The sequence below is a fragment of the Colobus angolensis genome, unplaced genomic scaffold, assembly GCF_000951035.1.
Source record: "Colobus angolensis palliatus isolate OR3802 unplaced genomic scaffold, Cang.pa_1.0 Scaffold87, whole genome shotgun sequence".
In the NCBI taxonomy this organism is placed as follows: domain Eukaryota; kingdom Metazoa; phylum Chordata; class Mammalia; order Primates; family Cercopithecidae; genus Colobus; species Colobus angolensis.
The window spans coordinates 5,271,295-5,295,173 of NW_012122598.1; the positions used below are offsets into that span (position 1 = coordinate 5,271,295).

At 37.8% G+C, this 23,879-nt stretch overlaps 1 pseudogene across 1 annotated transcript in view; it reads left to right on the forward strand.

The window, feature by feature from the left end:
• Window positions 1-21,809, forward strand: part of LOC105503690 — a 44,164-nt pseudogene extending 22,355 nt beyond the window's left edge. Inside the window, exon 4 of the transcript XR_001000523.1 lies at window positions 21,490-21,809. The product of XR_001000523.1 is annotated as a rab11 family-interacting protein 1-like (transcript). The remainder of the gene's footprint in view (window positions 1-21,489) is intronic.
• The last annotated feature ends 2,070 nt before the right edge of the window (window positions 21,810-23,879 follow it).

A 23,879-nucleotide genomic window follows, 5' to 3' on the forward strand; every position in this document is an offset into this window, starting at 1 on the left:
ACTTGAGCCCAAGAGTTTAAGACCAGCCTGTGGCCAGGCACGGTGGCTCATGCCTGTAATCCCAGCACTTTGGGAGGCTGAGGCGGGTGGATCACGAGGTCAGGAGATGGAGACCATCCTGGCTAACATGGTGAAACCCTGTCTCTACTAAAAATACAGAAAAACTAGCTGGGCGTGGTGGCAGGTGCCTGTGGTCCCAGCTACTCAGGAGGCTGAGGCAGGAGAATGGCGTGAACCTGGGAGGTAGAGCTTGCAGTGAGCCGAGATCGCGCCACTGCACTCCAGCCTGGGCAACCGAGCGAGACTCTGTCTCAAAAAAAAAAAAAAACCAGTCTGGGTAACATGGCAAAACCTATCTATACCAAAAAAACAACCCAAAAATTAGCTGGGTGTGGTGACATACACCGATAGTCCCAGCTACTCGGGAGGCTGATGTGGGAGGATTGCTTGAGCCTGGAAGGTGGACAATGCAGTGAGCTACAGTTGTGCCACTGCACTCCAGCCTGGGCAACAGAGCCAAACCCTGTCTTAAAAATAAACTCAAAGACATTCAAATTTACACATAGTAGTAAAATTATCAAAGCCAGACGTCAGAAAGAGGATCTTGAAAGCAGCAAGAGAAAACAAATAACTCATCACAATTTAACTGATTTTCAATAAGATAATCAGCTGACTTCTTATCATAAATCAGAGACCAGAAAACAATGGGAAATATTTTCTTTTTCTCTTTTTTTTTTTTTTTTTTTTTGGAGATGGAGTCTCGCTCAGCTGCCCAGGCTGGAGTGCAGTGGCACTATCTCGGCTCACCACAACCATCATCTCCTGGGTTCAAGCAATTCTCCCATCTCAGCCGCTCAAGTAGCTGGGATTACAGGCACCCACCATCATGCCCGGCTAATTTTTGTATTTTAGTAGAAACAGGGTTTCACCATATTGGCCAGGCTGGTCTTGAACTCCTGACCTCAGGTGATCCGCCTGCCTCGGCCTCCCAAAGTGCTAGGATTACAGGTGTGAGCCACCGTGCCTGGCCAACAATGGGAAATATTTTCAAACTGCTAAAGTAAAAAGAATGTCAACAGCAAATTCTGTATCTAGCAAAATTATCCTTCACAAACAACAAATTCTATATCTAGCAAAATTATCCTTCACAAACAAAAGAGAAATTATGGCATTCGCAGATTCACAAAAATTAAAAGAATTCAATGCTAGCAGACCTGCCCTACAAGCAATACTAAAGGGAGTGATTCCGAGAGAAATAAATGAATACTAGACAGTAACTCAAATGCATGAAAAATAAACAGCACCACCAAAGGTAATTAAATAATTATAAAGAACAGAATAGATCTATTTGTATAACACTTTTCTTCACAGATCTATATTAAAAGACAACTGGATAACGAAATAATTACAAAATGTGTTGGTATGCCTATATTGTATACAGATGTAATTGGCATAGTAATAATAGCACAAAGGATGGGGAGCAAATGGAAATATAGTGAAGCAAATTTCCTGTGCTATTGAAACTAAGTTGATATGAATCTGAAGTCAACTATTTCAAGGTAAAATGTTAACTTTAATATCAGGGCAAACTATAAAAACAAAAGTAAACACAAAAAATACATTGAAAAATGAGTGGGAGAGGGAATTAAAATGGTACCCAAGAAAACGGTTGTTTAATAAAAAAGTCAGTAATGAAGACGTAAGACATGGGGAAACAAATAGCAAAACAGCAGACATTAGTCCCCCCTTATCAGTAATTACAAACATAAATAAAAGAATACTCCAATCAAAAGGCAGAGCTTGGCAGAATAAATGTTTTTAAAATATGATCCAGCTACATACTATCTACAAAACACACACTTTAGATTAACAGGCACAAAAAAGGCTGACAATTAAAAAAATGGAAAAAAGATATACCAGACAAGCAGAAATCAAGGGAAAGCTGGAGTAGCTTTAATTATGTGACAAAATAAAAGGAAAAAAAAAATTTGCCAGGCATAGTGGCTCACGCCTGCAATCCCAGCACCTTGGGAGGCAGAGGCCGGGAATCGAGATCACTTGGGTCCGGGAATTTGAGACCACCTTGGGCAACACAGTGAAACTCTATCTCTACAGAAAAATACAAAAAAATTGCTGGGTGTAGTGGCATATGCCTGTAGTCCCAACTACTCAGGAGGCTAAGGCATTGAGTTGGAGACCTCAATACACTTTCAAAAATACAACTGAGCAGAAAAATAAGAAAATAGAAGACTTAAACAACACTATAAAACCATATCACCTAAACATACATAGAAAACCCATCCAACAACCACAGTATACACATTATTCTCAAGCGTACATGGAATCTTCTTCAACATAGACCACAAGCTAAGTCATAAAACAAGTCTCAATTAATTTAAAAAAACTGAAACCATACAAAGTATGTTCCCTACAACAATGAAATGATATTAGAAATCAATTTTAAAAAAGCAATTTGGGGAATTCACAAATATGCAAGTCAGGTGCTATGGTTCATGCCTATATTCCCAACACTTTGGGAGGCCAAAGTAGAATTCCTGGAGCCCAGGAGTCCAAGATCAGTGTGGGAAACATGGCCAGATCCTGTCTCAACCCCCCCCCCCAAAAAAAAGATAGATCTAAGTGTGGTGGCACATGTCTGTAATCCCAGCTACTCAGGAGGCTGAGGCAGGAGGATCACTTGAGCCCAGGAGGTCAAGGCTGCAATGAGCCATGATTGCACCACTGCACTCCAGCCTGGGCAACAGAGTGGGACTCTGTCTCAAAACAAACAAACAAACAAATATGTGTAAATTAAATAAGAAACTTCTAAACAACCAATGGGTTAAAGATGAAATCACAAAAATGATTAGAAAATACTTTGAGTTGAGTGAAAATGTAACAAAACATAAAATTTATGGAATGCAGCAAAAACAATGCTTATAGGGAAAAGTAAAATTGTGATCACCTACATTAAAAATGAAGATCTCAAATAAATAAGCTAACCTTCCAATCTGAGAAATTAGGAAAAGATCAAACTAAAATTGATTGGGGCCGGGCACGGTGGCTGACACCTGTAATCCTAGCACTTTGGGAAGCTGAGGCAGGTGAACTGACTGAGCTCAGGAGTTTGAGACCAGTCTGGGCAACACAGTAAAACCCCATCTCTACTAAAATACAAAACATTGGCCAGGAATGGCAGTGTGTGCCTGTAGTCCCAGCTACTCGGGAGACTGAGGCAGGAGAATTGCTTGAACCCAGAGGCAGTGGTCGTCGCAGTGAGCCAAGAACGCCACTGCGCTCCAGCCTGTGTGACAGAGTGAGACTTTGTCTCAAAAAAAAAAAAAAAAAAGATTAGGACAAAGAAAATAAAAAATTTAAAAAAAAAACTAGAGTAAAAATAAATTTAAAAAACAGAGAAACAGAAAATTAAGGAAAGCAAATATGGTTCTTTGAAATAATTTTAAAAATGAACAAATCTGTAGCTAGACGAAAGATGAAAAACAGAAAACACATATATAATCAGAATAAAAAAGACATTATCACCAATGTTATACAAAAATAAAAGAATTAGAAAGGAATATCATCAAAAATAGTATGCCAGTTAGATATCTTATACAAAATGTTTATGTTGATAGGAAGACACAAATAACCACATCTGACACAAGAAAAAAAACCTGAATACTTACAAAAACAGATTGAAGGCTGAGCACAGTGCCTCAAGCCTGTAATCCCAGCACTTTGGGAGGCTGAGATGAGCAGATCACCTGAGGTCGGGAGGTCGAGACTAGCCTGACCAACATGGAGAAACCCTGTCTCTACTAAAAAATACAAAATTAGCCGGAAGTGATGGCGCATGCCTGTAATCCCAGCTACTTGGGAGGCAGAGGCAGGAGAATCTTTTGAAACTGGGAAGCGGAGGTTGCGGTGAGCCGAGATCTCACCATTGCACTCCAGCATGGGTAACAAGAGCGAAACTCCGTCTCAAAAAAAAAAAAAACAAAAAACCAGACTGAATGGTTAATCTACAAAATTCCCATAAAGAAACATTCATGAACAGATGACTTCACTGATGATTCTGCAAACATTTAAATAATAAATATCAGTTATTTACATAATTTTTCAAAAAATATTACAGGAGGAAACACTTCCCCAATTAATTTAATACATGATATTTACATATGCATGGTATTTACAAAGATAAAACCTCATGATTGTGTCAATAGACATAAAAAAGCCATTTGACAAAATTTATTTATAATTTTAAAATCCTCAACAAACTAAGAACAAAAGGATCTAGCTACATTTGACAAAAGGTATCTACAAATACTGTATAGCTAGCTCTGTGAACTTGGGCAACAAAAAGAAAAAAACCCCATACAGCTAACATCATTTAATAGTCAAAATCATTTAATAGTCAGAAACGAGTGAAGAATGACTGCTCTTGCCACTTCCGTGCCGGTTTTCACCATGGTGATTAGGCAGGAAAAAGAAATTAAAAAAAAAAAAAATCAATGCAATTGGAAAGAAAGTACAACTATCTATATTTATAGGTGACATAAACATAAAAACCCAAAGGAATCCACAAAAAAAGTTAATAGTGAAACGATTAGAAAAGCTTTTCCAATAAGTTCAGAAACATTGGAAGATACAAGATCAACAGAAAACTAACTGTATTTTAATACACTAGCAATGAACAATCCAAAATTAAAGTTAAGAAAATAATTCCATTTTCAATATTATGAAAAATAAAATGAATGGAAAGGTATATATTGTTAATGGATTGGAAAGATTAATATTGCTAACATGGCAATATTCCACAAATTGATCTACAGATTAAATGCTTTCCTTAGCAAAATTCTGGCATTTTATAGAAATTTACAGGCTGTTCCTAAAATTCATATGAAAATTCAAAACCTTCAAAATAATCATGAAAGGCCAAAGCAAAGAACAAAGCTGGAGAACTCATACTTCCAGATTTTGAAATTTACTCCAAAGCTACAATAATCAATACTGTGTGGTACAGGCATAAGGATAGATATAGAGACAAATGAAATAAAATTGAGAGTCCAAAATAAACTCTTATATTTAGAATCAACTGATGTTCAACAAGGGTACAATTCAATGATGAAGTAGTCTTTTCAACAAATGGTGCTAAGAAAACTGGATATTCATATGCAAAAGGACTAAGTTGGACTTCTTCCTTAAACTATATTCAAAAGTAAATTCCAAATGAATCACACACCTAAATGTAAGAGATACAATTTAGGTCAGGTTATGGTTTCTTTGTTACGACACTAAAATCACAACTAACAAAAAAATATATAGATAATTAGGTTTCATCAATATTAAAAACTTCTGTGCTGTAAATAATGTCATCAAAAAGGTGGAAAGGCAACACAAAGAATAGAAGAAAATAATTGCAAATCATATATCCAGTAAGAGTCTGTGTATCCAGATTATATAAAGAACTCTGATAACAACAAAACCACACATAACCCAATTCTAATGAGCAAAGAATTAGAACAGACATTCCTCCAAAGATACACAAATGACCACTAAGCACATGAAAAGTTGCTCAGTGCAGAAATACAAGTCAACAGCACAATAAGATATTTCATATCCATTAGGTGGCCATAACTTTAAAAGGCAGAAAATAACAAGTGAGAATATGAATAAATGTAATTCCTCATATTGCAGATGAAAATGTAAAATGGTGCAGGCACCTTATTAAAATTTGTTAATTACCCACATTAAACCTAGACATGCCATGACAAAGCAATTATACCCCTTAATGTATACTCAAGAAAAATGAAAACATGCCCACATAAGTTGTACATGAATGTTTTTAGCACCATTATTCACAAAAGACAACATCTGTAAATGCAAACATCTGTCAAATGATGGATAAACAAAATTAGATATATCCATACAGTGAAATATTATTCATCAATAAAGAACAGTAATATATACCACAATCTAGATGAATCTCAAAAAAACATGGTAATTAAAAGAAGCCAATAACAAGGGTCACAAATTGCATGATTTATATGACTGCCCAGAATAGACAAATCCATAGGGACAAAAAGCTAAATTAGTAGTTGTCAGGGTTGGCAAAAGGAAAATGGGGAATAAGTGCTAATGAGGTGGTGATGAAAATGTTGTAAACTATAATAGTGGCAATGGTCGCACAACTCTATGAATATACTAAAAGTCACTAAACTTTAAAATTGTGAACTTTATATTGTATGAATTAGATCACACATCTTTTTTTTTTACAAAAGAAGGTAATTACCTTATCCAGGGTATAGTGCTTAGCAGGATTGCTGAAATAAGTGTTCCTACTCCAAAGCATTTGCTCTTACTACAAATTTGAAATACCATTTGTTAACTGTAAAACCATTAGCAAGTTGGCCCCAGGTAATGTTTACAATTTATTGACCATGAGTGAAGGTAGAGGATTTGTACAAGCACCTAACTACTCAATACCTGTAGATACACAATAAAAACAAACCAGCAAATGTTAGGGAAAGTAAAGGAATACCACATGGCGATCAGTACTATAAGTGAAACACTTTCATCGAACAGAATATTGAAGTTTTCCAATGATGCCATGAACTCAAATGATCCCATAATACTGTTGGGCTAAATAATAATCTAATAGAGGAGTAGCAGAGGTAAGACTGCAAAAATGAGTCACTAAAGAAACTCAAAACTAGATAAAGGTACCCTACATTCAACCACCAGTGGTGAAAAACCTTAGCAGAACCACATCTACAATACATAGGGCTTGCTGACCTAACTAGATATTTTTCAGTGAAAGATTTGAAAATATAATAATATCTAACTACCAGTATAAAGCAGTGGAAAATAAATTTTCTTACTGGCAGATAAACCCCAAAGCCTACCAAAATATAGTCTTCTTGGTGACTATGGTGTAAATTAATACTATTTAATAAAGGACAGCAAGATAGAAGCAATGACTGCACACCACAATAAAATTCTGGAATACGTTTCTTGTTAAAGTAGTTAAGTCAATCTTTGCAGTATGACAAATCATGGGCCTGTGCTTTCATAATATGGTAAGTGACAGTACCTCAAGAACCATTCAACCTATGGTTAACAACTCATAATAGCTAACACTTTACCAACAGACAAAATTTCAGACAGCCAATTGGAGTGGCAACAGGTTAAGTGGTTAATACTATTAGAATGTACCCATTCTAAATAGCAACGTTGAATTAAAGGTAAACAATGAGGTTACACGTGTAAAGCACCATAATGTGTTGAACCACCAGGTGACAACACTAATGTGCACTACCTAAACAAATTTTGCCATGAAAAAAAATTATTTTTGAAACCCAAAGTGAGATGAGAATGAAAATATTGTGAAGTATATAACAGGGGTTGCTAGAGAACACCAGCAAAACTAAACTATCACTCATTACTGTATCATGTTTATGGACACTAGATGACCGTTTAAAAAAAAAAAACTCTGGGAAGACAGAGGACAACTATAGGAAAAGTACATTGATACATACCATGTTTTTCATTACATAACAGGACTTAACCACAGGGCATGTGCTCACTGGGGTACATTTAACAAAAGTCAACCGAACTTACAACAACAAAAATACAACACGTAGGCCAGGTGTGGTAATTCCAGCACTTTGGGAGGCCAAGGTGGGAGGACCACTTGAGCCTAGGACTTTGAGACCACCCTGGGTCACATCCTGAGACGCTGTCTCGGATAAAATAATAAAATAAAATAGTTGGGCTGGTGGTGCACACTTGTAGTCCTAGCTACTCAGGAGGCTGAGGCGGGAGGATGGCTTGAGCCCAGGAGTTCAAGGCTACCATCAGTTGTAATTGCTCTGCCGTGTTCCAGTCTGGGTGACAGAGAGACCTTGTCTTAAAAAAAAAAAAGTACAACAGTACTTTTAGAAGCATGTGAAATACCAATACTTGTAAGTTTTGAAACAGTAGTACATTAAGCCTTTAACACTAAAATATAATCCACAGACATGATGAACTCCCATGAAGTCAGCTAACTTAGGAGAAACACACTAACAATGGTGCCTGATGAAGATAATCAGTATATATTTAGTTTAATGGTAACGATAAAGCAGAACCACATAGCAAATAATAGTACTGAATGAAACAAGAAATTGTACATCAACACACTTTACTAGACAATATTAAACACCTATGCAGTCCATAAGTCAGGAACTGTAACTAGAAAAATGCAAAAAATACATCATGCACCCTTGGAAATCCTCAAACATAGCACAGTGATTAGGTTACCATATTAGTTTTCTCTCTAGAAACACCAAATTAGTTATGCAAGCCATGCAACTATTCAGAAGGATGTACTGTGGACTAAGGTGGTACTACAGAATTTCCACAAATTCTTTGAGTCCACAAGGTAGCAATACTGGGCACACTTCCAACAATGCAAAGGATGTCGAAACCTATAAACCAGAACTTGTAACAAGCCAAAAAAAAAAAAAAGACGCAAACATCCATGAACGTTTTCAAACATATTTTTGGCTCACTAACACATCGACCAGGGTACTGTATTAATATCCCTATGAGAACCAAATCCATGATAACAAGCATCCAACATAATTTCAGGACATGGTGTGGACTAATGGTAGTACTTTATCTTCCACCCAAAATTACTTTGTGTACACAAGGAGGCCACACTGAACATACTTCCTGACAATAAGAAAAACAAAATAAAACAGAAATGCGGGGAAAGAAGCCTAAAGTTACGGTATTCTCCCCTTATCTATGGTTTTCCTTTACAAAATTTCTATTACCTGGGGTCAAACGTGGTTCAAAAACATTATATGGAAAATTCCAGGAATAAGCAATTCATAAATTCCAAATTGTCTGCTGTTCTGAGTAATGCAATGAAATCTCAAACTGTCCAGCAAAAAGAATTACCCCTTTTTCCAGTGTATACCCCACCTTATATGCTACCACCCATTAGTCACTTAGTACCCTTCTCAGTTCAGATTGACTGCTGCAGTAACACAGTGCTTAACAATGGCCCCAATATAAGAGTTGTGATGCCAACAGTACAGATGTGCCAAAGAGAAGCCACAAAGAGCTTCCTTTAGTAAAAACGCGAACATTTTCAACAGAATAAGAAAAAAAAAAAAAATTGTATACTGAGGTTACCAAGAGCTATAGTAACAAATCTAAGTGCACTTTGGGAGGTTAAGGTGGGAGGACCATTTGAACCCAATTGATTCATTACCAAGTCCCTGAAGAAGCACCAAATTAAAAATTTTAATATTACAAATGTGCTAGAAAAATACATGCTACCAATACAGGAGAGGGAGCTCTAAAATTACTTGCAAATGACAATGGTAAGAAATCAAATTTGGTTATGAAACATTCAGGCTAAAGAACCAAAGCATATATACCTCTACACTTAAAAATGTTGGTTGCTTCGTCAAATGTCTTTATTATTGAATAACTGATTTCCAATATTGCTGAAGTGCTATATTAAGAGTCATATTTTTTAGACAGTCTCACTGTGACACCCAGGCTGGAGTGCAGTGGCATGATCTCGGCTCACTGCAACTTCTGCCCCCCAGATTCAAGCGATTCTCCTGCCTCAGCCTCCCAAGTAGCTAGGAGTACAGGTGCCCGCCACCACGCCTGGGTAATTTTTTGTGTTTTTAGTAGAGACAGGGTTTCACTATGCTGGCCAGGCTGGTCTTGAACTGCTGGACCTTGTGATCCGTCCACCTTGGCATCCCAAAGTGCTGGGATTACAGGCATGAGCCACTGTGCCTGGCCGCAGATGGGACGATTTAAAAAGGGTTATGGCACTAGCTCCTCTTCAAGAAGCCAAAGAACTACTAAGGCATTCATAAAAAGCTGCTAAGAGAACTTAGTTATACTACTAATGTTGGGATTCAGTCTGTTAAACCTTAATTTTGTGAAACGATGTCCTAGGCAGAATGCTTGAAAATAGTTAAGTGGCTACTAATATCATTAGGTCACTTAACCCAGTAGTGGTTAACTGGGAATATTTAACTCAGTCTACCAGGTAAATGGTTCGGAACCATAGCAGAAGAACTCCAGTTGACCAAAAAAAAAAGAAAAAGAAGAAAAAAGAAAAAAGAAAAACTAAGAGCTTCATGCCCACTTGCAAGATGACTGTCCTTAGAGCTATCACATTGCCAATGGGTGGGGATTCTATTGTAAAGATATGGTTCCCATCCGGCAGGGATACTATAGTAGTGGACAAAATTTTATCACCATCTTTCCAGAGAGCAAATAATTTGAAGATATGCACTAATACCATCAAGAACTCCACCTTTTTAGGATTCAGGGACTGTTGTGTGTTTATTGCTTGTGATGGTAAACTCCCATCTAAAATTTTCTGCTTAATTCAATCTAGGCGATACTTTATTAATGCTGTAATTAAGCAATTCTGATTTCTTATTATCAGTTGATATAGGAAATATTTCATAATACACTGACAGGTTCTAGAAAGTCCCTTTCTATGGACAGAGAGTATGACAAGCTATGTAGAGACCTAAGTGTTGCTAGATTAAATGCTTTAGTCCAGTGTAGGAAGGAATCAATGAAGGTGAACTAACCTTAACTTCCAACGATGAAAAATCTTCTGTGCTGCAACATGAGGTTCCTTTGCATCACTGAAATGGCGAACCAGAGAAACGTATCCACTAATCCCACCCATACTCCAAGGACACAGAAAAAAGTATTTATTCCCTCCCTTGTGGAAAGTGTGCAGTTTGTAGTTCCCTTATGCATAAAATCCGAAGTATTTCGCTTTAAAATGCTATTTTGTGTGCTGGATCTAAATTTTAAGATGTGTAAGGTAGTTATATATTTATATTATATAAATTTTATTGTATATATATTCATAAGCTCTGTCAGTATGTTACTCTTAAAGTTTAAAATAAGCCAAATCATTCTTTTCCTGACTGCATTTAACATGTAGTTGATGTTGGGATTTGAACCAGTAAGTGCAAAGAAAGCTTTCAGGGCCCTAAAAACTAAGTACAATAAGCACCGCATACAGTCAAAGGACAGATACTTCAATATAGAGTAATGCATACAAGGTGCACTGGCCAATCCAGCTGGCAGTGACCAAAGATTACCTTTCTCAATGTTTGTTGATATTACAGAGCTCTTTTGGCTACATGTACCACAAGCAAAAGGCACTAGTATTATCAGGCTCATTCCTTCTCCCGATGAAAGCACAGGTATTCTTTGTTGTCTTCATTGAAAACCATTTGCAGATATTCTTGAGGTTGATACCCAAAACTATCCTTCTGGATATCACAACATATCACAACATCCTTTACTACAAGCTCTAGTCCTAATGTAAGGTATGGAATTTCTTAAATCATTTATTTTGGAGTCCCATCCAAGATCTCCTAACTCTGAGTAGCACATGCAGTTACAAAATAGCATGCGGTGAGTCCCTGAGATGAACATGAAGAATGCAGCATAGCAGTATCTGTCTCGGCAGTCTTCTGATCTTGTCAAGCAGAAGCTAGTGAAAAGTACAGCTGACCCAAAGCTAACCCTTTTAGCTCCCATCCTAAGGGGCTCACAGAATTTCACAAATACATACATTAGGTAACCAAGGGCCTTGTCTGCATGTTGCAGCATTCCCTGGGGAACAAATGTGCAGTGCTGGTCCCTATCATCTTGTCAAGGCATTCTCATCATCTTTGAAGAAAGCTGGTTTCCTGTATCAGGTGAATATAGTTTCAGGATCAAAGAAACTTCTCAGTAAGTTAACTTTTCTTAACTATACCCTCAAGTGTAAAACATGGAATATAGGAAGTGCTTAAAGTCTTGCTGAAGCAGATGACTTCTAATGTCTGTAGTTGTGTTTGTTGCTTAAATATCTTGTACTTACCAAACACTAAGATTATTTGGAACATTTGAAATCCACAGCCCAATCCCCATTTTAGTCCCTCTGCCCCTCTCCCATCACTCAAAAAATTGAACACAATAATAAGTAATCAGAAAACACTGACAGGACGCAGGCTGGCCCATCAACCGCAACACGGCACTAGAAGCCAAGGAAGGGGCAGGGAGGAAGCCTGCATATAATAATGGAGGCATTATAAGTTGGGACTTTTATATAAAGACAGTTCATAAACTTCATTTTCAACATACTGAGCAGGATGAAAGTGAAATAGTAAAGTTGCAAAGGAGAAATTTTTCAAAGTCACTGCTAATAACTAAAATGGCTGCTTGTCAGGGCTTGGTAATAGAACTGCAGCCATTCCTGACTTTCAGGGCACGTGACAGGTTACAAAACCATGTCCCCTGATTCTTAGAGGATATGCACCCTTCCCTCCCTGCTGCCCCAAACACCTTCTCTGATGCTCCCCATCACACAGACACCACAGTCCCATATCACAAGAAACCATCCCTTCCACATAGTTCCCACGTCTTAAACCAAGTGGTCCCTCACAGTGTTTGAACTCATCCAGAGCATGGACAATTGCTCACCCTCAAAACACATGAAACCAGCAAAAGGGGGTAAAAGTAGGGGTATGACTTGTCAGCAAGATAGGGGGACAGGCTTGGGGATGATATGAAGATGGTTGCTGAGATCACATTTCTTCTTGGACTGATGCTCAATTTCTTCAAAGCACTATGCAGTTTTTCCTTCTTTGAAACAGATTCCAGATAGATCCTCCATCCCTTCCACTCTTTCCCTCCTGTCCCAAACCCTCAGGGCCCTACACTTAGCTATTTCCCCTTCCCAAAAACTTTCAAATAAAATTCCCAGTAATATCAACACTTGTATTACAGGAGATGTTTACCAGCTATACACTATCCCACACTCCTACTTTTTATTTCCCTTTTGTTGTATAATAAATGAGAAGCCAAGACTCTAAAACTCCTTAAACTCCAAAAACAAAAGTAATAGGGGCACATGCAGTTTGTTTGAGTTTTCAATCTAGCCTGGGGAAGCCCACACAAGCCACCCTACACCCAACCCGAGATCTCAATGTTCACACCTAAAAATTGATGGGTATAATCAAGGTAATGAAGTAATCATCTATTAAGCTCTAGAATTCTATAGATTATGGACTTGTATTCCACTTCTCAAACCACACATCCCTTACCTTGAGGCTTTGGAGAGGTACTGCCAAACTCAAAACAACTCTGACAGTAGCAGCGGCCCCAAAGGACTTGGATCAATATTCTGAAGATGAAGAAGGTCTTCCAAATAAGCAGCAGGTTGTCCACCATGAAAAAGTCTAATGCCAAATGAGTTTTTCTTCTATTGTCCTGCCCTCAGGACAAAAGGGCACCTCCAGATTCTGCCTAAAAGCTACCTTTAAGGTTTGATACAAGGGAACATGAGGCATCCAATGCCCAGGTAAAAGTAAGGGAATATAATCCCTGATATTTGGGAATGCACTGGGACCAGGGTAAAACAAAGTGACTTCTTGGACAGACTAACTTAATTCTATAGGCAGTATGAAAATAAGACGTCATTGGTGATGTGGTAAAAGGCTAAAGGTAAATAGGTGAAACCTACAAAGGGCTCCCTAAATCACTCGTGATCACTCTCTTAGTAAGTCATATACTAAGTATATACTTCTGCTAGGCAACTATTGGGGAATTTATCCATACTTCTCTTCCTGTAATATATGTGAGTTTGTATATCCTAAACAATTCAAAGTTTTCTTTGAACTATAAAATGCCATGAATTAAGCCCTCGAATTCAAATTGAACTGGAAGGCATTCTGATCTTGTTAAAATTATTTTCTCTCCAATTCACACTTATCTGTAAAATGTACATTAATAACTAACTTGTTAGAGGATTAATACCAATAATTAACTTGTTAGAGGAGCCAGGAAACAGAATATATGCAAGGCCCAGAGTAGATCATAATAAATAGGAATGCAGACATAAGATATTCAGTTTTGGAACAGTAAAGCTGTAATGAGTTTTCTTTAAAATCAAACAATTGTACAATGCATTATAGTCTATAACTTACTCTGTAGTTCAAATAAATAAAACATTCCCCTGTTAACAGAAAGACAGCCCTTCTCCCAGCAACATTTCAGACTGGATGCATTGATTCCTCACCTGACGTAACTCCAAAATCCTCACGGAACAAGCCAGGAAGTCAAATTGAGGCTGAAGACCTGAAAGTACAGGGGACTAAACCTGGAAAGTAGTATCTGTAGCAAAATAGATGACCCGATGGCTAGTTGGCTCCCAAGAATTTCTCTGTCCTGGTAGCCAGATAAAGTAATCAAAGGGTAATCCTATACTTGGAAAGCCAGTGGAATACTTAGGAACAAGTCTCATGTTAAAGGGCTTCTTCCATGGAGTGTTGTTAATGTGCAAAAACGTATCTATAGTAAGGTTGTTAGGACAGACTCACCATAACAGGAAATACCAGAGAGGTCAAGGGTATCCAGGAAAGTCCAAAGATGACAATGTAGTACAAATAGAGCAATTAAGAGGTTATATTCTTGCATTATAAGACATGGGGGTTCAAAGAGAAAGTCTAGAATTTACTGGCTGGCCATTCTTGCCAAGTTCTGAACTTTTATGGATTTGATGACCTCTTTGAAATGTAATAAAAACAATAGTAACATTAGTGTTGGTGAGATGAATATATCAATTAGAACAACCTGTAGGTTTGGCTATCCTTAAAACAAGCCAACCTTAGGAAGAAATGTCCTTTAAAAAGAAAAAAAAAAAAAAAGGCATTTCTTCCCAAGGTTGGCTCTTTAAAAAAAAAAGAGAGAGAGAGATTGATTGATTCTTGCTATGTTGCCCAGGGTGAAGTATAATGGCTACTCACAGGCATGATTTCACTACTGATCACCATGGGAGTTTTGACCAGCGCCATTTCCAACCTGGGCTGGTTCACCCCCCCTCAGGCAACCTGGTGATCCCCTGTGCCCGGGAGGTCACCATATTGATGCCGAATTTAGTTCAGGAATCCAATCGGCATAGCTCACTGCAGCTCAGAATTCCTGGGCTCAAACAATCCTCCCTCCTCAGTCTCCTGAGTAGCTAGGGCTACAAGCGCAAGCCTCCAAGCACAGCAAAAATAGCCTTTTTAGAAGTCATTTCTGAATGGGGTTATTGTTCCTGCCAGGTTTAAAAAACATGTGGACACAATGGTCATATCCAGGTGTGTACTAGAGAGGCACTGCACTTAATCCTACCTACCTAAGCTATAAACTTTTAAGACTATATCCCCGACTGATCTCCCTAGGAGCACAGTCACCACTGGATATTGAAAAGGACCTAATTTTTACCTCCAACTGACGCATCATTGATAAAGATAATGAGTCTTCACTATGTGCTATCGGGTTCAATGTTACTGAGAGTAGCTGCCCTCAATTACCCCATCAGAAAAAAATAAGGAATATTACTAGAATTTTGCTTCCTAAGTTAAAAACTGAGCTATGCATACATAGAACAGTGTGTGACACCTAACATTTAATGTGTGCTCAGTTAATGTTAACTCTTGGGAGGTTTTTGGTTTTGTCTTTTTGTTTTTGTTTTTGTTTTTGTTTTTTTTTGAGATGGACTCTTTCACTGTCACCCACTCGAGTGCAGTGGTGCGATCTCGGCTCACTGCAACCTCTGCCTCCTGGGTTCAAGCAATTCTCATGCCTCAGCTTCCAGAGTAGCTGGGATTACATGCATACACCACTATACCCAGTGAATTTTTTTTTTCTTTTTTTTTTTTTTTAAGTAGAGACGGGGGTTTCACCATGTTGGCCCAGGCTGGTCTCGAACTCTCAACCTCAGGTGATCCGCCTGCCTCAGCCTCCCAAAGTGCTGGAATTACAGGCACGAGCCACCGTGACTGGACTCTTAACTATTGTTATCAAAAGACTACTATAAAAAAAGAATGCACTGCCTAGAATGGAACAAACAGGTAAGAGATGATTAAGAGATATTTAAATGAGGCCAGGCATAGTGGCTTATGCCTGTAATCCCCCAGCACTTTCGGAGGCTGAGGCAGGCAGATCACTTGAGGTCAGGAGTTGGAGACCAGCCTGGTCAACACGGTGAAACCCCGTCTCTACTAAAAATACAAAAATTAGCCAGGAGTGGTGGTGTCCATCTGTAGTCCCAGCTACTCGGGAAGCCGGGGCAGGAGAATTGCTTGAACCCAAGAGACAAGAGGCTGCAGTGAGCCAAGATCACGACAATGCACTCCAGCCTGGGTGACAGCGCGAAACCCTGTCTCAAAAATATACATACATACATACATACATACATACTTAAATGAGAAGTAACACAGTTGTTTTCGACGGAAAAGTACTGGAAAAGCAGATTAAAAGCGTAGAATAACCTTACAGTCATTAAAACCATCCAGTGAAAGAGAAATGAACAGAGCCATGTCCTAGCATAGGGATGAAACTAGAAAACAAAGAATAGAAATGCAAAACACACACGCATACACACACATGTGCACACACACACACAATCAGGTCTCTAACAAGTTCGGTTTGTAATAAGAGAAATTGTCAGAGAAATATGCCCACAAAAATGTATCCGTAAGTATGTTAAATGTATTATGTTCAGATTTAATAAAAAACTAAGTCCTAATGTTTAAAAGGAAAAAAATTTAATGAAAAAATAAAGGAAAAGTTTTAAAATGATCATGGTCCAAATGAAAAGATTTCTATGCATTCCCATCTAAAAAGAGGAAAATGTTCTTGTTAAGAGCCACCTAAAAATGTCATCAATATCCGTACACACTAGAAAGAAACATAGCAATAATCCAAGTGGTTCTGCATATGCTTTCATTGTGCCATGCTTTTTTTCTTTCAAATATTTGAAAATGAATACCTATGGCCTTTTATAATTTTTTTTTTTTTTTTTTTTTTTTGAGACGGAGTCTCGCTCTGTCGCCCACGCTGGAGTGCAGTGGCCGGATCTCAGCTCACTGCAAGCTCCGCCTCCCGGGTTTACGCCATTCTCCTGCCTCAGCCTCCCGAGTAGCTGGGACTACAGGCGCCCGCCGCCTCGCCCGGCTAGTTTTTTGTATTTTTTTAGTAGAGACGGGGTTTCACTGTGTTAGCCAGGATGGTCTCGATCTCCTGACCTCGTGATCCGCCCGTCTCGGCCTCCCAAAGTGCTGGGATTACAGGCTTGAGCCACTGCGCCCGGCCCTATAATTTTTTTAATACAAAGTATATTGGAGGAAAAGAAAATGATTCTCTTTGTAACCCTAAGTCATAGACATATATGTTTGAACTTATTACTTCCTTTAAAATATTGACTGAAGGCCCTCAGAGAATATGGAGGAAATACCAAGGAATAAAAGAGAAAGCATCAGACGTTCAGGTAGTGGACATCAATTTTACATAACACACTGACCTACATTAAAAATAACAGCTTTAAAAAAGAATAATTTTTAAATCATAAAACTATTTTAATGTAATTGTTTCACTTTAATCAAGGAGGAAAAGAATGAACAGTGATGCCAAAGATATCACATCTAGAATAGAAAATATTTGTGTTAATTTTTGGATAGCCTGTGGTAATATCACTATGGCTGCCTCATAATCCCAGTAAACTGAAGTTGTATCTTAATACTTCAGAGTCAATGTCAAGATTTTTATTGCAAAATTAAACGATTCTTGATTTTATGTTACCATGACCAAGTTCATTAGCTTAATAAAATGTGTAAGCAATTAACAAAAGCATCACATGAATGTTCCAGAGCAGCATAACCCATTAGATAGCAGAAAAACAAAATGTGGTATATAAGCAAATTGTGACTCTAAACAAATACATACTAATAGATGTGGTACATATATAAACAAAACATGGTACATAAACAAAATGAATGATAAACAAAATGTGGCATATACATATAATGAAGTATTATTCAGCTATAAAAAAGAATAAAGTTCTGACATACGCTATAACATGGATGAACCTTGAAGGCATTGTTAAGTGAAATATGCCAGATGCAAAAGGACAAATATTGCATGATTCCACTTATACAAAATATTTGGAATAGGCAAATTCAGAGACTGAAAGTAGATTAGAGGTTACCAAGGGCAAAAAGAAAGAGACAAATGTACTATACTAATACAAGATATTAACAATAGGGGAAACGGTGTGGAACATATGGGAATCCTCTGTACTATGATTGTAACTTTTCGGTAAATAAAAAACATTCTGAAACAAAACACTTATTTAAAAAAAAAACAAAACAGGATGACATCCACCCTCATAAAAATTTACCCTATAAACAACTAACACATATTTTGAATTTTTTTTTTTTTTTTTTTTTTTGAGACGAGTCTCGCTCTGTCGCCAGGGCTGGAGTGCAGTGGCAGGATCTCAGCTCACTGCAAGCTCCGCCTCCTGGGTTTACACCATTCTCCTGCCTCAGCCTCCAGAGTAGCTGGGACTAAGGCGCCCGCCACCTCGCCTGGCTAGTTTTTTGTATTTTTTAGTAGAGACGGGGTTTCACCGTTGTTAGCCAGGATGGTCTCGATCTCCTGACCTCGTGATCCGCCCGTCTTGGCCTCCCAAAGTGCTGGGATTACAGGCTTGAGCCACCGCGCCCGGCCCATATTTTGAATTTTCTATGTGCTAAAACATACTTACTACAAATTCATTAAGTCAAACTGAACCAAGTTTCTACTATCCTTGTAAAATCCCTGGTGTGCAAGGACAATTTTGGAAAACCTATTTTGTGCTATAGTGGTAAAATACAGGTTAAATAGCCTGGACTCGTGTGTATTTGAAGAAAATTACTTAAGCAAGTGTAAAATGGTTAACACTGCAGTATAAACTAAAATGTTTTGGAAGAGCAATTTGAGAAGAACTTTAATAAATAAGAACTGTTCTTATTTTTACCAACTTTTTCAAGGATGCCATTATATAGAAATCATAGGACTACTCACAAAAAGACACAAGAATTAAGTTTTCACCACACCATTTTTTGTGAAAGGGACAATCTAAAGTCTTATTAATAAAGAAATGCTAAATTATGTTACATAAATTATGATATCCATGAAATTTCATTTCACACTAACAATCAAGTATTCTGATACATAGTCCAGAGTCACATGTTAAACACTAAAATTGATGCTATTAAAAACATAAAATTGAATGACTTGTGTATGAAAAGGGGTCCTGTTAAGCCATGCAAAGACCATGGCAAGGCAGACAACTCTCTATGACAGTCATGACACACCCCATAAAAATTACTTATGACTCAACCAAGAACACAAGCAGTATAAAGCAATGGGCATGCAACAAACTACAGATCATGAAATATTATCAGAACTGTTTCTGATATAGCTCTGCTACTGTTACTATTACATGCACTCTTATTAAAAAGCCCCCTACATTAATTCTAGTAAGTAAATTTTCTGTTACAAAAGTCCATATAGGTATTTATACCATGTGACATATGGCAGAAATACATATAATAGTAGCAAAGAAAAACAAAAAACCTGGGTAGAATTACCACAAAATAGACTAATAAAAACATTCGAGATGGAGACTAGTGAACTGTTGAAGTAGGGAAGTCAAGAGTCAGGAAAAGTCATTGACTCAAACATTATTAAAATAGAACCAAGAAATTTAGAGTATACGGAATGGCATCACATAAATGAGTCTAAATAAAGATAGGCAGCAAGAGGCACAATAAATAACAACATTATAAATGTACTTCCACAATCAAAATAATTCTATGCTATCACAGGAAAAGACAGTCAATGACATCAACCAGTGAGTCCAGAAGTCAAATAGATGAGAATTTAGTATTTGATATATAGAACTTTAAATGAGTGGGCAGGCACAGGGGTACCTGCCTACAGTCTCAGATACTCAGGAGGCTGGGTCGAGAGGATCACTTGAGCCCAGGAGTTCAAATCTAGCCTGGGCAACATGGCAAAACCCTGTCTCTTAAAAAAACAAAAAAACAAAAAAAGAGTGAACAAAATGTACATTTTTCAATAAATAGTATTGGGACAACAGCTATCCATTTAAAATAAAATGTGAAATCATTATATGGCTACCAACCTCAAAGTAAAATCCAAATTGATCAATAACTTAAAAATAACTAAATCATGAAAGTACTAAAAAGTACTCAGGTGATATTGATTTCCTCTGACCTACTAAAAGCTATATTCAAAGATTTCCTAAAATTGAACCATTTTTGCAATGGTGGGTATGAACACCACTTGCCCAATTGTGTATTGATCATAAATTTGCTCCTGGATTCTTGTTGCCAAATTTTTATTTACATTATTTGCTTATATATCACTATTAAAAATAGATCTACAGATTTTTCAGTTTTTATCAAGCTATAAATATGCCGACTTCATAATAAGACCATTGTCTTTCATATGCAGAAACCATCTCTGGAAGGTTGCTTGTATCTGGTAAGGAGGAAGGAAGATTGAGAACTGGGAATCTAAAAGCAGAAAAGAAGACTTTTAACTAGAACAATTTTAGTACAAATTGAATTTTGTAGTATTTACCATTTGCACATATTACTGTTTTAAAAACAACTTATAATCTCATCTCTACAAAAAAATTTAAAAATTAGTGGAGTATTGTGGCCTGCGCCTATAGTCCCAGCTACTCAGTAGGCTGAGGTGGGAGGATCACTTGAGGCCAGGAGGTGGAGGTTGCAGCCAGCCAAGATGGTGCCACTGCACTCCAACCTGGGTGACAAAAGGAAACCCTGTCTCAAAAAAAAAAAAATTAGCCAGGCATGGTGGCACACGCTACTCAGGAGGCTGAGATGGAAGGAGTGGAAGGATTGCTTGAGTCCGGAAGGTCAAGGTTGCAGTAGCCATGATCTTGCAACTGCACTCCAACATGCGCAACACAGTGAGGCTGTCTCAAAAAAAAAAAAAAAAAGAAAAAGAAACAAAAAGAAATGCCCTACCAGACTGCAACTTATAAATGATTAAAATGGTAAATTTTATGCTATATGTATCTCACCACACACAAAAGGAAAAACAAATCACCTTTATCTTCCAAACACTATATATAGAAAATTTTTGTTCTCACTCTGGACACACCTGCCCCATTCTCCTAGCACCTACAGGTAACTACTGCTTTTATATCTCAGTGCTATATGTTTAAAAAATATAAGTAAACATGTATGTTTCACCCATTTTCTTCCATAGAAGAAAACTCATTATATATATTATCTTTATATGCCTTTGTTCACTTAATATAGCCTTCAAATTTTCTATTACTGCATAGATTGCCACCTCATTCATTTCTATAGCATTCTAGTATTCCATTATGAGAATCTACCAGTTTATCCAGTCCCTTATTGATGAGCCCCTGGATCGTTTCCAACATTTTGCTATTATAAAATATTCTTCAATGTTACATATGCAACTTGTTTCACTTTTTCAGAAATGTAGGATAATTCTTAGAAGAGAATTCACTAGATCAAATAAAGGCGACTGTAATTTTTTTTTCTCCCTTCCCCCCAGGAAGGCCGCCTCTACTCAGCCAGCGGCAGGAAACAGCCTGCTTTGGAGGTCAAATGGAGGGCTGGTGGGGCAGGCTCAAATCTTCTATCCCCAGCTCTTTTGAAATTCCAGATCCCTGGCTTTGTCTTAAGCAAAAGTACTGTGGAAGCTGCAGCATTTCCTCCTCCTTTCCAGAAACTGAGCGAGATAAGCCACCCTGGAAGGTGTACGAACGCTGCCTCATGCCCAACAAACCACAGGACCTGGACGCGCTAACTGCAGCCCCACAGCCACCACCCACCAAAGCCCGGGGAGATTCCCCAGGGCAACTATTACTTTGATAAATATCTCCAAAGTATCCTTCATAAGTATTATATTATTTTGCATTCCAGCATTCTGTAAGTGCCAGTTTTCCCATAGTCCTGCCAACAAAGTTCTCAAATATTAACTTTCTGTAACTTTTCACATTTCTCCTATAAATGACTTAAGCATGCTTTCATATATTAAAGTGTCATTGGTTTTCCTGGGAACTATCTGTTCATGACCATTGCTCATTTTTAACTAGGGTCTTTTGATTTTCCTTATTTTTTTAGAAGCTTTTTATATATTAATGGCGATTAGCACTTAATATGCGTTGCAAATATTTTTTCCAGTTTCTCATTTCTCTTTTGACTTCATTTAGAGTGTTTTGACACAAAATATTTTATTTTTTAAAAAATAATATTAATATTTAAATATTTAAAAATATTTTTTATGCAGCTGCATTTATGAATCTTATTTTATGGCTTCTATGTTTGAAGACAGAAAGATTAAGATGTGTTTACAATTCAGTGAGCAAAGGATGGTTTCATTAACAAATGGAATATGTAATTAATTAGGACAAAGAAAAGAGTAAACCCTTTTCACTTAAATATCAGGTTAATTAAGAATTAAAAGACTTTGGAAGAACATGAAAAAATATACACAAATATACTGATTTGGTCTCAGAGTTCAGAATTCCTTTCTGAAAATAAATCTGTTAGGGGCAAACTGCCCCAAGAAGCTTCTTGGTGCTGCCCGCCCCTCCCCACTCTGCAACTCCTCTCTATGCTGTCCCAAGCCTTTTTACATTTCTAAGCCCTTATCTAGGTGCTGCAGTGAAGCCAGCAGACTTTACCTATCAGGCCTTGCTACTATAAAGCAAACCCCAATTACAAACCATCCGGACCACACAGGGGGAGGTCGTGGAAAGCATAAACAAACTTTACCTACAACCTCCGGTACCAAAATGTGGCAGAATTAACCAGCAAACAACCCCAGGATGCGGCTATACCAAAGAACTCCCTCAAACTCCCTCCCCAGTATAAACCCTTCATTCTGTAAGCTAGCTGCTGCTGCCTCCTCTGTCTGTGATAAAGCAGCCAGCAGGTTTAATAAAAGCTTGCCCGAACTTGGGTCTTGCTGTCTTGTCCTTTTTGTCGGTTGAGCTTACAAAATCAAAAGTCAAATTTATTTACTTTACAATATTACAAATAACACAAATATGTTAAACTCAATTAAATTTTAAGTCATGATACTTATCAATCTTTTATTTTAGGAATTCTTTTGGTATTAGGAATAAGAAAAGGATTGACATGCTTAATATCCTTAGTATTTTAAGCACTCTTTTCCATTTTTTTTCTTTTTCTGGTTCAGGTTTGAGCATTGATAAGCACTCTTTAAAGAGAAACATTTTAATGTTTTGGAAGTGCTTTCCATAGTAACAAGCCTGTCCTCAGCCCAGCTGACTAGACTAGCTAGGAAAGAGCCAGTCAGGCTGACAGTTAATAAGAACTCAAGCTCATGCCTGTATTTATAGTGCTTTAGGAGGCTGAGGTGAGAGGATCACTTGAGGCCCTTAGATCAAGACCAACCTGGGCAACATAGCCAGACCCCATTCTCTAACAACAACAACAACAAAAATTAGCAGGGGGTGGTGGGAGGCTGAGGCAGGAGGATCACTTGAACCCAGGAGTTCAAGGTTGCAGTGAACTATGATCACACCACCGCAATACAGCCTGTGCAACAGCTTGTACAACCCTGTCTCCAAAAAAATAACCCAAGTTTTCAATATGCATAGCCACATATAAACTAGAACTTAAGACCTAAGGATTCATGTGAAAGCAGAAACTGAGTAAAAGTAGAAGCCCTAGGGTAGAGAAGGGCATAGAAAGTCAAACAAGAGAGCAAAACAACCTGAGGCAAGATGATGACAAAGCAAAAATGCAGAGCAAACATGAGCGCACACACGTACACACAAATAGTTTCTCCAGATGCCTCGATTTCCTAATAGCTTTCTAGTTCCCCTTACTGAGAGGCATAGCTACATGCCGGGTCCTTTAGTGGGTTTCCAGTAAAATCCCTGTCTCCCTTACTGCTCACAATCCCTTGCA